Source organism: Macrotis lagotis, chromosome 3, assembly GCF_037893015.1.
Source record: "Macrotis lagotis isolate mMagLag1 chromosome 3, bilby.v1.9.chrom.fasta, whole genome shotgun sequence".
Lineage (NCBI taxonomy): Eukaryota > Metazoa > Chordata > Mammalia > Peramelemorphia > Peramelidae > Macrotis > Macrotis lagotis.
This window is the reverse complement of record NC_133660.1, coordinates 53,997,803-54,010,384: the sequence shown is the minus strand read 5'-3', so window position 1 is coordinate 54,010,384 and position 12,582 is coordinate 53,997,803. Positions and strand designations below refer to the sequence as shown.

Genomic DNA, 12,582 nt, shown 5'->3' with positions numbered 1-12,582 from the left:
TTCCTCATAGAGTGCAGCACCCTCACTGATGAGGGATGCCAAGATGGGTGGTCCTGTACCAGTGTCTCCCATGTGGTACAATCAATTCTGAAGTTCTTAAGACCTTCAGGGTGCCTCGATATCATTTCTTCTGACCCCCCTTGGGAGTACTCGCCCTTTTATGAGTTCTCTTTAAAATTGTCTTTTTGGGGAGCCCAGGGAGAGGTCACAGCGCCTGGCAGACACCGTGGGGGCTGGAGCCACCAGCGCAGGGACCGGGTCGGAGCCGCGGAAGCCGTGCGGCCTCAGCCATGTCCTACTGACGGCAGGAAGGAAAACACCAGATTATATTTGTGACCAAGGAAGACCATGAGACGCCAAGTAACACTGAGCTGGTAGCAGACGACCCTAACGATCCCTATGAAGACCATGGGTTGATACTGCCCAGTGGAGACATCAACTGTAACTGCCCATGTCTCAGGGGCATGGCCAGCGGCCCCTGTGGAGAACAATTTAAGTCGGCCTTCTCCTGCTTCCATAACAGCTCCGAGGCGGTCAAAGGCTCAGACTGTGTGGACCAGTTACGGGGCCATGCAAGAATGTATGCAGAAGTTCCCAGACCTCTACCCCCAGGGGGAGGATGAAGAAGAGAAAGCCAGTGAGGCCATGGAGCAGGCACTGCAGCTGCAGCTGCCACAGCCATGGCAACTCCGACCAAAGAGGAGGGCTCCAGCTAGTAAAGACCACCAAGATGCTCATGGCCTGCCTTTGTCCCTTTGACAGAAGTGGACTTCTGCACCATGTCTCTCTGGCAGTCTTCACAGAAAGTCTCTTCCCTTTTCATGTTTTGTGCACTGTTTATGAGATAACTTATTGTGATGGGCAGGGGCCTCAACCCTGTGACACAAACAGAAAAAAAGATGGGAGGGGTTGTGTGTGTGTGTATGTGTGTGTGTACGTGTGCCAGTGTACATGTGTCAGTGTACATGTGTGAACCATGTAAACCTCTTAACAGATCTAGCTTGCTGCTGCTGCTTTTGAATTCATGTCCAGAGCATCCAGAGTCTCACCAGTTTATTTGAAAGAGCGTCACATGGCTTCTTAGCACTCCCCCAAGTCACCACTCCTTGGACCCAGGCTGAGGTCCCATGTTTGTGTGTTTCCCAGAAAACAAATATCAAAGAGAAAGGACCATTATCTGAGATGATTGATTTTTTAAGAGAATCTCAAATTTATATTGTGCAAAGATACTGATTCATGATACAGTTACATCAGGAATAGATAAATATATATATACATATACATATATATATATATGTATATGTATATACACACACACACACACCTATATATTGCTGATAGATTCTGGGAAAGAAATGACTTGGGCAGGATTTTTGTTTCTTTTTTTGATTTTTGTGTTGAGCTCTGGTTTTCACACATTTTGAAAGTGCAGATGTGCAGCTACACCCAGCAGCCTCTGATTCTACTTCCAAAACAAATGTGAAAAATAGTTATCACTGTTCCTTTACTGTTGAGAACGGCCTGGTTGAGAGTTCCTTTGTTAATGTCTGTTCCATCTTTGCCAGTTCATTCAAAATGCCTTTGGGAGGTGGAGACTGAACTGTTACCTGGAGTAACAGTCTTAAAGAAAATAGTGTGACTTCAAGTGCATATTAAAAGGAAAAAAAATTTAAAAAATTGTCTTTTTGGTAAGCGTATGTTTGGCATTCTAACAACATCATAGTTGTACTTTCTGTAGTAATGTTGAAATGCTTGGCAGTTTAGCTCAGGAATGGATATCAGTATCTGATATCTTCTCCTGCCAGGTGATTTTCAGAATCTTCCTAAGACAATTTAAATGGAAACAAATAAGTTTAAATGATAGACTGTCTACTCTTCACAGGCATATAGCAATGAGGTTAGCACAATGGCTTTGTAGACCGTCAGTTTGGTAGTCAGTCTAATACCTCTTTTCTCCTAAACTTTATTTCTGAGTCTCCCAAATACTGAGTTCAGAAAAGAGTAGTATGAACTAGAAAATTACAGGATGGTGAATGAGATCATAGGTAAGTACATTAGGACACTTTGTGTAAAGTAGCAATCTCTGTATTGATTTTGTTGTATTAATGTTGGTTCTAGAACAGGATTTACATGCAAATTGGCAGAAAAAGATGACCGGGGAATAGTGAAGATGGCAAGAATGTGCTTCAGTATTGGGGACCAGGTGAGGTACCTATCAGAAAAAACATAGACACTAGACATGTAAGGACTAAGTTGTCCATCCTCCAGGGTAGATTTTCAGGTCATTGTGTCAGGTAAGCAAATATATGAAATGATTTATGTTTATAAGATTTCCTGAATAGCGCTTTAGACATGCTGGATATTTTTTTAAGTTTTAGACTATTTAAAACCCAACAATTAAAAAAAATTCAATACAAGCACAATACATCAGGAGTTCTACAATTGATTAATCAATAAACCCTTACCAAACCTTTTCCATGTGCCTCACATTATGCTAATATCTGAAATATATGGAAATGAAAGAAAATTTGGTCCTATGAGGATTGTACAATTTAGTTTGGAAATCAAGTTTAGCAAATATAAAATATTTAGAAAATGATTCAAGAAAGTAAGCAAAAGTTGCTAAAATAGTAAAGTGTTAGATTTAGCATATAAGTTCAAATAATAACTCTAGCATTTACTACAGGTGTGATATTATACATATCACTTAATCTTTCTGGGCCTCAACTTTCCAATCCATAGGAGAGGTTTAGATTAGGTTGTTTCTAGGTTCCAACCTAATTTCAAATCTCTGGTCCTGTGTAATCTTGGGACTAAGTACTATTGAGTTCATAGTAATTAATAACAAAGGGAGAGGTGAAATAATCAGGGGAAGTTGCCTGGAGGTCCTAGCTTAAGCTAGGCACTGGAGAGTGGGTATCTTTTGGTTAAAGGGAAAGGAAAGAGGAAGGAAGGGTTTCCAAGAAGATAAAACTGTGAAACAAGAGATTTTCAAATAGTAGTGTCTTGGCAAATTGTTTTTCTTATGCTTCTCTTTTGTATTACATTGAAATTGTTTCTGCTTTGAATTATGAAAGAGAGGTTCAAAATGTAAGATCATAAGTTCATGGATGTCAGAGTAGAAGGGAGCTCAAAAATAATGTAGTTCATTTCCCTGATCTTATAGTTGAGGACACTGATGACCAGAGGTTGATTTGGGTCACATTGGTAGTATAGTCTCAGAACTGGAATTCATGTCACTGACTGCAAGGTCAGTGAAAATTACAGTAGTCTTTCCACTGAACTACAGGAGAAATGTATATGACATAAGCAAAAGAGGACATACTCTGACAAAGGTAGTTTGGTGGTGCTGGAAAATTCTGAATTCAATTCTTTCCTTAGGTTTATTTGTGTATTGAGTCATGTGCTCTCCGCTTAAATATTTTCTAGACTTAGAAGCTGAATTATACACCCACCATAGTGGGCAAGTCTCTCTGCCTTAGTTTCTTTATCAGTAAAGCAATGATAAAAATGAGAGAATAATTATAAAGCATTTGGCACAATGCTTGCAACCTTAATAAATGCTATTTGTTTCCTATAGAGGAGATTTGGTACTGCTCATTTCATATTTGTTCAGTAATTTTGATGACTATTATTTTGACGTGGCTTTTTCAGTGGTTGTATTGATCAATGTAATAGATAAAATAAGAAATCATTACTAGGAGAGACATAATTTATTTTGTTTTAGGTTTTTTGCAAGGCAAATGGGGTTAAGTGGCTTGTCCAAGGCCACACAGCTAGGTCATTATTAAGTGTCTGAGGCTGGATTTGAACTCAGGTATTCCTGACTCCAGGGTTGGCACTCTATCCACTGTGCCACCTAGCCACCCCTGAGACATAATTTTCTTAAAGAAGTATCTTTTAAAAAGAAAAAAAAATGGTTCAATTCAACAAAATCTATAGGGTCTCATGCAAAAACTGAGGTATGTTAGAAAGATAAAATTTCAGTTACAATTGAAACAGTACAGGAATCTGACCAAGACAAAGGAAATATTAGTTCCCCCCCACCCATTGTTTTCTGTTAAGCTGAACTTTTGATGAGAGCAGTTAAGAAATTTAACTTCCAATAACCAATCTGTTCAAAACAGTCCCCAGGAGAAAGTATCAGTGAAACAAAGACATGTAATCATATCACTATCCCTTGACCTGGCAGACTTGTTACAGCAGATGTTTTCCACAGAAGCACAGTTTAGAATGAATAATTTTGGATTTTGCTTTGCTGGGAATCATTGAAGAAAATTCAGTTCTTTTTCAATAATGGTACACTGATGATTGGTATAATATACATTATCTGATTTTATTTACTGAATGCCTCATTGTTGGTACAGTGGAATAAGTGATGCATTGATGCCAGCTGGCATGCTTTTTAGCCTATGTTTGCAAATGTAATGAGGGAAAGGAGAATTGGGAAGAGAATTGGAAGAAGATCATGAGAGAGAATATAAAATAATTTCCTAATTTCAAAAAGGAGAAGAAAATAGTCAAGTCACAAGAATACTGGCTTCAGAAATAGAAGACACATATAGGCTCAATCTCAGACATTAATACTTCCTAGTTGTCTCACCATGGGTAAACTATTTTTCTCTCTCTGAGTCTCAGCTTCATCATTTGTAAAAATAAAGAATACACACACAAGTATTCTAACTGAGCAGAACATCTGTGCATTTATATTATACAGTAAACCATAGAATCCATTTAATAACTTTCCACTTAAAAAAAAAAAGACAGAACCATATTAAGGAAAAAATGTGTTCCATGATAGCAAGCATGTGCTTGCACACACACACACACACACACACACACACACACACACACACACACACACAGAACAAAGCAAACAATGAGTAAGACAATAAAGAACTCAAGTCTTATTTGAATTTACTGCTTGAATCTCTATGTCTAAGCATCATTAGAAGGACAATTGGAAAGAAAGGAATGGGATTTTTTGTGGGTTAGAATAAGGATGAACTTTTAAGCTTAACTTCCTTCTTTGTTTGCTTTGCTAAACAAGTGAGAGACTCAGAGTTTTCTATTTGTATGTTGATTACTTTTCATCCTGGAAATTAAAAATTATTAAAAAACAAAAAGTGGGAAAAGAACTATTAATACATGTGTTGAAATAGATGGTAATTGAAGTCCCTTCCAAACCCAAATGCTTATACTTTTATGATTGATATACATTATTTATATCTAATATTTTTGTCAATTTTTCTTGCTAAAATAAATGTATATATCATTAGTAAAAAACAGATAAGTGGGCGGCTAGGTGGCACAGTAGATAAAGTACTGGCCCTGGAGTCAGGAGTACCTGGGTTCAAATCCGGTCTCAAACACTTAATAATTACCTAGCTGTGTGGTCTTGGGCAAGCCACTTAACCCCATTTGCCTTGCAAAAACCTAAAACAAAAAAACCAGATAATAAACTTCACCATGACCACTACCAGAAAACAGTTAGAAAAACTATTAGAGTAGCTTTTAAATTAAAATTGAAATTTTGTATTAAAATTATAAATTACTTCTTTTGATTTTTAATTTTAATGATCTATTAATGTTTCTTAAATAGCACTACTAAAATTATTATTGTTTTTGAAAACTTTATTTTTAGGTCAGAATTTTCTAAATTTTTACATGTAATAATGAAATTTCAAGCAGTTTTTAGAAATGTCTATATTTTTCCCTTAAGAATTTTAAATAAATTTTACATTCTGTTATACCTACAAACCCATATTATTAATAGTAATAATAGCATTAATTAGTTGTATGCAACAAAGTGCTTTATATACAAGACTTTTCTAACACTAGTGCAAATTTAAGGTACTAAAGCTACACTAAAACTTCTGTCTATTATCTTTCTTGATTTTCACAAAACCCTATTAGAGACTATAGCTCTCATGAAGCATATTAAATATGAAAATAGGAGATAAAGAGAAATTAAGAGATTTGCCTATAATCATATTATTAACAATTTAAAAATATGAACCTTGAATTCATGTCTTACTGACTTCAGATGCGACACACTATTCATAATCTTAAGATTCAAGAACAGACAAAAAACACTTATGGATTTTTAAAGTTTTCTTAAAAATTCCATTTATTTATTTATTTATTTATTTTCATCCATATACACATGAACATTTTTAAGCTACAAAATTTCCTTCCACCTTCCTTCCCACAATCCTCTCCCCAGAGGCAAACTGTCAGGTTAGCATTGTACATACATATTTTGATAAACATGTTTATAGATTAGTTATTTTTGATATGAGGAATTAAGATTAAGGGAAAGACACACAAAAGATACTTTTTATATAGTGTTCATCAGATTCTGAAGGGTTGTGTGTGTGTGTGTGTGTGTGTGTGTGTGTTTGTGTATATGTTTTGTTTTGTTCTTTTTTTTTCCCTCTAGATGGGGATAACATAGTCCATAGCCAGTTCAATACAGTTGTCCTAGTTTTCTGTATTGCTGAGAGGAGCTGCTGCCATCAAGATTGTTCATCTCATAATGTTGATGTTGATGTGTATATTGATCTCTTGGTTCTACTCCCTTTGTTCATCATCAGATCCTGCAAGTCATTTCATGTTTCTCTACATTCCGACCCTTTATGGTTTCTTATAAAACAATAGTATCCCATAGAATTCATGTCTCATAACTTGTTTAGCCATTCCCCAATTGATGGGCATCCTTTCAATTTGTAATTCTTTATCTCTACAAAAAAGAGCTGCTATGAATATTTTGGAACATGTAGAACTTTTCTCTCTCTTTTTTAAAATAATTTCTTCTGTATATAGACATAGAATTGGAATTTCTGGGTCAAAGGGTATGAACAGTTTTATTGCTCTTTGGGCATAGGTCCATATTGCTCTCCAGAAAGGTTGGATTCATTCACAATTCCACCATCAAGGCATCAGTGTCCCAAAATCCTTCCACAACCTCTCCACTTCAGTCATTTTCCCTTTTTTCTCATCTTGGTCAATCCAATAGGTGTGAGATGATACCTGATTGTTGTTTTAATTTGCATTTATCTAATCAATAATGATTTGGAGCATTTTTTCAGATTTCTAAAGTTTATAAAAGATAAACTCAGATGTCATTAGTAAGAGAGTAGAGCGATTGAATTCCTTATTATTTGCCAATACCAAACAAGAGATTTTTTTCCAAATTAAAAAAATATATGTAAAACATATATATATATATGTATATATATATATGTATGTGTGTCAATGAGTATATGTCACAGTCGTCCTAGAGTAAATGAACCTGAATCTACAAGATATAAAATTGGAAATAATACTCAAATTAAAAATTCAAAGATATAACTTTGAAATTTTAACTATTTAAAGCACCCATTCACTATTTTTTTTCTCACTCCATTTACCAAGTGCAGATTGTATAATCTATTGTTGTATAATCTATTCTAATCTATTGTTTCATGATCTAGTAGTAAGAGTGCCACCAGCATCCTCATGACAGGGAGTTGCTCCTGTAGACCTGTCCACAGCACTGGACCTGTTTCTTGGGCCCCGATGCTGTGGCCCGACATTAAATCAGATTCCAAACCCAAGATCGATTCAGGATCCTGTTCAGCCATGGGACCTACTGTGATCTCTCCAAAAGGACCCTGATAACCAGGTAGCTCTGAGGACCTACTCCTGCTTTTGTCTTCCTGGGGAGAGGTAGGTAGGGTCAACCCCTTGGTTGACAAGGGACCATTTACCCCTGTACTTGTCTTTCCTTTTTTCCCTCTGCTTATGAAAGGAACAGCTGACCTGATTCTCTGCCTAGGTTTGAGGAGCCAGGGCTCACAGGTCCTATAGCACTTCTACAGGTAGATGAGAGGACATGTCTCAATCTCTTAATTTATTTAACAAGACAAAGTTAAATCTTAATGAAATATCCAAAATGTTCCCTTCTGGGGCTGAATATATAGTGTTAACCTGCAGTCATGAAGACTCATATTCCTGTGTTCAAATCCAAAGTCAGGGACTTATTGTGTACCTATACAAGTCACTTAACTTTATTTGCCTCAATTTTCTCATATGTAAAATGAACTGGACAAGGAAATGATTAACCACTTTAGTATATTTGCCAAGAAATCATCAAATGGGGTCCCAAAGAGCTGGATTAACCTGAAACAATTCAACAACAGCAAAAACCACCACCTCCACTACCATCATTGCTTTTTTTGGGTAAAATACAGCAAAGAAGAAACATTTTTTCCCTCTTTCCAAAGATTTTAATTAATCATTTAGGATATATTTGCTGAGAACTTGCTATGTACTCAGTATGGAAGATGCTTCTAAGGATACCAAAGAAGTATAAAAGAAAATTCTTGTGGCATATTTTATAATTATGAGAGATGCTTAGACATCATGGGATCATAGATTTCAAAGTAGAAGTGAACTTAAAAGATATAGTTTACAGATGAGGAAATGAGTTTAAAAGAAGTCAAATGTAACCCAAGGTTACATTGCTAGAAAGGAAGGAAAGAAGGAAGGAAGGAAAGAAGGAAGGAAGGGAATAAAAAAGGAAAGAAGTAGAAAGGAAGGGAGATTAGGAAGGAAGAGATGGAAGAAAGAAGGAGGAGAAAGAGGAAAGAAGAAAGGAAGAGAGGAAGGAAGGAAACAAAGGAGAGAGGAAGTAAAAAAATAGATGTTGAATAAGCACCTATTATGTTGCAGGCACTATGTTAGATATTTTACAAAATGGTATTTCAGATATTTGATACTTACTAGCTGTGTGACCTGGGCAAGTCACTTAACCCTCATTTCCTCCTTGCATCTAGGATCTTCTCCAGGTTCCCTGATCTATATCTAGCTACTGATCCCAGATGGCTCTAGAGGAGAAAGTGAGGCTGGTGATTTAGCACTAGCACTGCCCAACTCTCCCTGCCTTCTTCCATACCCTCAAATCTAATTTATTTTCATGTCATGGCATCACCTCCCTGTAGTCAGGGTCTTCTTAGAGAAGGAAAGACAAACATCATCAATCAATTTCATTTAATTTACTAAGTATCTGAGGTGGAATTTCAATCCTTAAATTCTCAACACTAGGTTATCCTCAAGATTTAATCAATTGAATGAGTTAAGATTAGATTCCTGGTCACTTTAGTAAAGCAAGCAAGTAAACAAGCAAACAAACAAAAACACTAGTACATAAATATTCAGTAACTCCTCCCATGGAATTATTCCTAACTTTAGATCAGTATACCATCATCATAACCAATATGGAGAAAATGAAACTGTTCAGCTGAATTAATATTCTGATATTCTAACTATCTTTTCCATGTGAAATTTTAAATGAACTTTTTTTTTGCAAGGCAATGGGGTTAAGTGGCTTGCCCAAGGCCACACAGCTAGGTAATTGTTAAATGTCTGAGGCTGGATTTGAACTCAGGTACTCCTGACTCCAGGGCTGGTGGGTGCTCTATCCACTGTGCAACCTTGCTGTCCCAAGTGCCACCTAGATGCCCCCTGAACTTTCTTTTATTAATGTTAGATTATTTATAACTATTTTATTTCATTTCAGTCTTAAACCATCATACTAAATTGAGTCAGGACTACCTCATCAAAACATAACTAGAGAAATAATTAATAGTAATGGAAGCCTTAAATCATTCAAATATCTTCTAGAATTATATTTATGCCAAAAAACAGATCAGATAAAATATTTTAAATAACACCTTCAAAACACAGAGATAGTAATGACGAGGAACTCATTTATGGGTTGGAAATGTTGAGAATTTTGTAGCGGTATTGCTCCAGGCATTCATTCTGGGCTCTGCGCTATTCATTTCTTTCTTTGACTTTAATAAGGGGATAGATAATGTGCTTTTATGATTTGCAGATAATGCAAAATTGAGAGGGATTATTAATTACTAGGTGACAAAGTCAGGACCTGACAAATCTTGAATGACTTAGGTATTTATCTGCATTCAAAAAGATTAATTTTTTTACACATAAATATGAAATGAGACACTTTGATGTATAAAAACTCAATTTCACAAGCACAAGATGGTAGAATCATGACTAGATAGCCATGTAGCTTGTTTTGTTTTTCTGAAAAAAATACTGGGGTTTTGATAAAATGTACATTCATTAAGATCCTTTGGCCCCTGGACATGTCACCACTCATCTCTTGTCAAAAATCAGACATTCAGTGCTTCCATCCATCCCTTTTACTTGTGTGATGTTGAAAAGAACTGAAAGAATTCTGTCATATTGTCTATACTATGAATTCTCAACTGGGTTCTCACTTCAATTAGGGAATATTTTTTATCCCTCCTTAATTGATTCTCTATCTCACTTCCTGTTGTTTCTATTCCAAAATGTCTTTTTTTCAAATTCCCACTTTTTTTCTTGTTTCCATTCTGTCTCTTAAACCATTGAAATTTCTCATGAGCTTGTTTTTATCTTTTCTCTTCTCAAAATCCCTTGAAAATTCTTTACTATTTATTCCTTTTTTTCATGTCCCTTTTCTTTGATAAGATCAACCCCTCTAGATGTTCACTTGATCCTATTCCTTCTTGTTTGATCTAGTGTCCTCAAAAATATCCTTTCTTTCTTCTATTCAGTCTTTCTCTAAATACTGGCTCCTTCCTGCCTACAAATATACATGTTCGTTTGTGAAACAGGGCAATGATAGTAAGATCTATGTTTAAGGAAAATCCTTTTGAAAGTTATGCTGAGAATGAACATAATATTAGAAAAGATTTTTATCTGGGAAACTTATTAGGAATCCATTGAAATATTTCAGGATATACTAAAAAAAAAAACACCTTAAAAATATCTCACCAGGGGCAGCTAGGTGGCGCAGTGGATAGAGCACCCTTCCTGGAATCAGGAGTACCTAAATTCAAATCAGGCCTCAGACACTTAATAAATACCTAGCTGTGTGGCCTTGGGCAAGCCACTTAAACCCATTGCCTTGCAAAAACTAAAAAACTAAACTAAACTAAAGTAAACAAACAAAACTCACCTCCTATATAGTTCCTCTTCATTTCTCATCCAAATTTGTAGAAAAATATTCCTATACCTATTGTCTTCATATAGTTATGATGTCTCTCACCCAGTTCTCAATCCTTTGTAATCTGAAGACTTTTGTCTTCATTACTCAATTAAAATGAAATCATTTTTTCCAAAGTTACTAATGATTTCATCTTTACTAAATCTAATATACTTTTCATAGTCTTCAAATTTATTGACCTTTCTAGGTTTCTTACTTTTGACCACTATCTTTTTAGGTATACATTACTATCTCTGAATTTTTGTGGCACTATTCTCTCCTGGTTCTTCTTCAAAATATATGACTACTATTTTTTTTCTTATGCTTTGTTGATTTATGGTCTATTATTACCCCCAATTGAGTATGTTCTTTAAGGTTTTGTTCCAGGTTTCTTGTCTTCCCTTTCTTTACTTTGTTTCTTGGTGACCTCTTCAATTTGCAATTAGTTTAATTACCATCTCTATATAAATGTCCTTAATACTCAGAATTCATTTCTACCTCCTCTTAACCTTATTGAGTTCTAGATTTCAACATGGGCCTTCTTGATCTCTCCTAGCATTAGTACTCTCCCTTTCAAGCTACCTAATATTCAATGTTATTACAATTATATAGGCACATATTCTCCCTCTGCTTCACAGAATCTAAGTTCTTTGAGAATGGAGATTATTTTGTTCATTGTATTTGTATCCTTAGAACTTCACATAGTGTCTGGTATGAAAGATACTTGTAGATTGGTTGGTTGAATATGAATCAACAGTGTGATTTAGTAGTCAAAAAATGCTAAAGGCACCTAGGATTGCATTAGAGACCTAACTTTCCAGAAAAAAGAAGATAAAAGCACAACTTTATTATGCCCTGATTAGAACACCAGTCACTTCTGCATGTCACTGTTTAGGAATAAGGATAAGTGACAAATGGAAGGTTTCCAGAGAAGGGTTTGTTATTTGTTGTTTAGCAAAGTATTTTATATTTTATTTAGATAACATTGCTGGCTAATTTTAATAATAATCCCAACCTTATATATAAACTTTTAAAACTCTACTTTCCCTAATCCCAATTGCCTAGGAAAAGAAAATAAGGTTTGCATTTGGGGTAAGGAAAGGTAACATGCTAGTGATAGGTAAAGATTGAATGGAGTCAACTAGGTGATTTAATATATAGCATTTTGGACCTGGAGTTAGGAAACTCTGAGTTCAAATCTGACCTCAGTCTAACTGTGTGACCTGGAGCAAATCTCTTTACTCTGTTTGCGTTAAGCATTTGGAAAAGTAAATTGTAAGCCACTCCATTATCTTTGCCAAGAAAATCCTATGAACAGTGTGGTCCACAGGGTGATAACTGAATTGACTTAATAACGACAAGAATTTAATAAAATACATTTATTGTTTATTTTAAAATGTTAGGTTCATGATACATTCTTTTTCCATTCTTTTTAAAAAATTAGTTTATGTCCCAATTATATCTAAAATTAAACAATTGGCTTCTTCTACCACAACTCTCACCTCCCTAAAAAGTTAAACAATTTGAATTCAACATATATAATA

At 35.4% G+C, this 12,582-nt stretch overlaps 1 pseudogene; it reads left to right on the top strand.

Moving 5' to 3' along the window:
* Positions 1 to 290: 290 nt before the first annotated feature.
* On the top strand, positions 291 to 716 carry LOC141519117 (mitochondrial intermembrane space import and assembly protein 40 pseudogene; annotated as a pseudogene).
* The last annotated feature ends 11,866 nt before the right edge of the window (positions 717 to 12,582 follow it).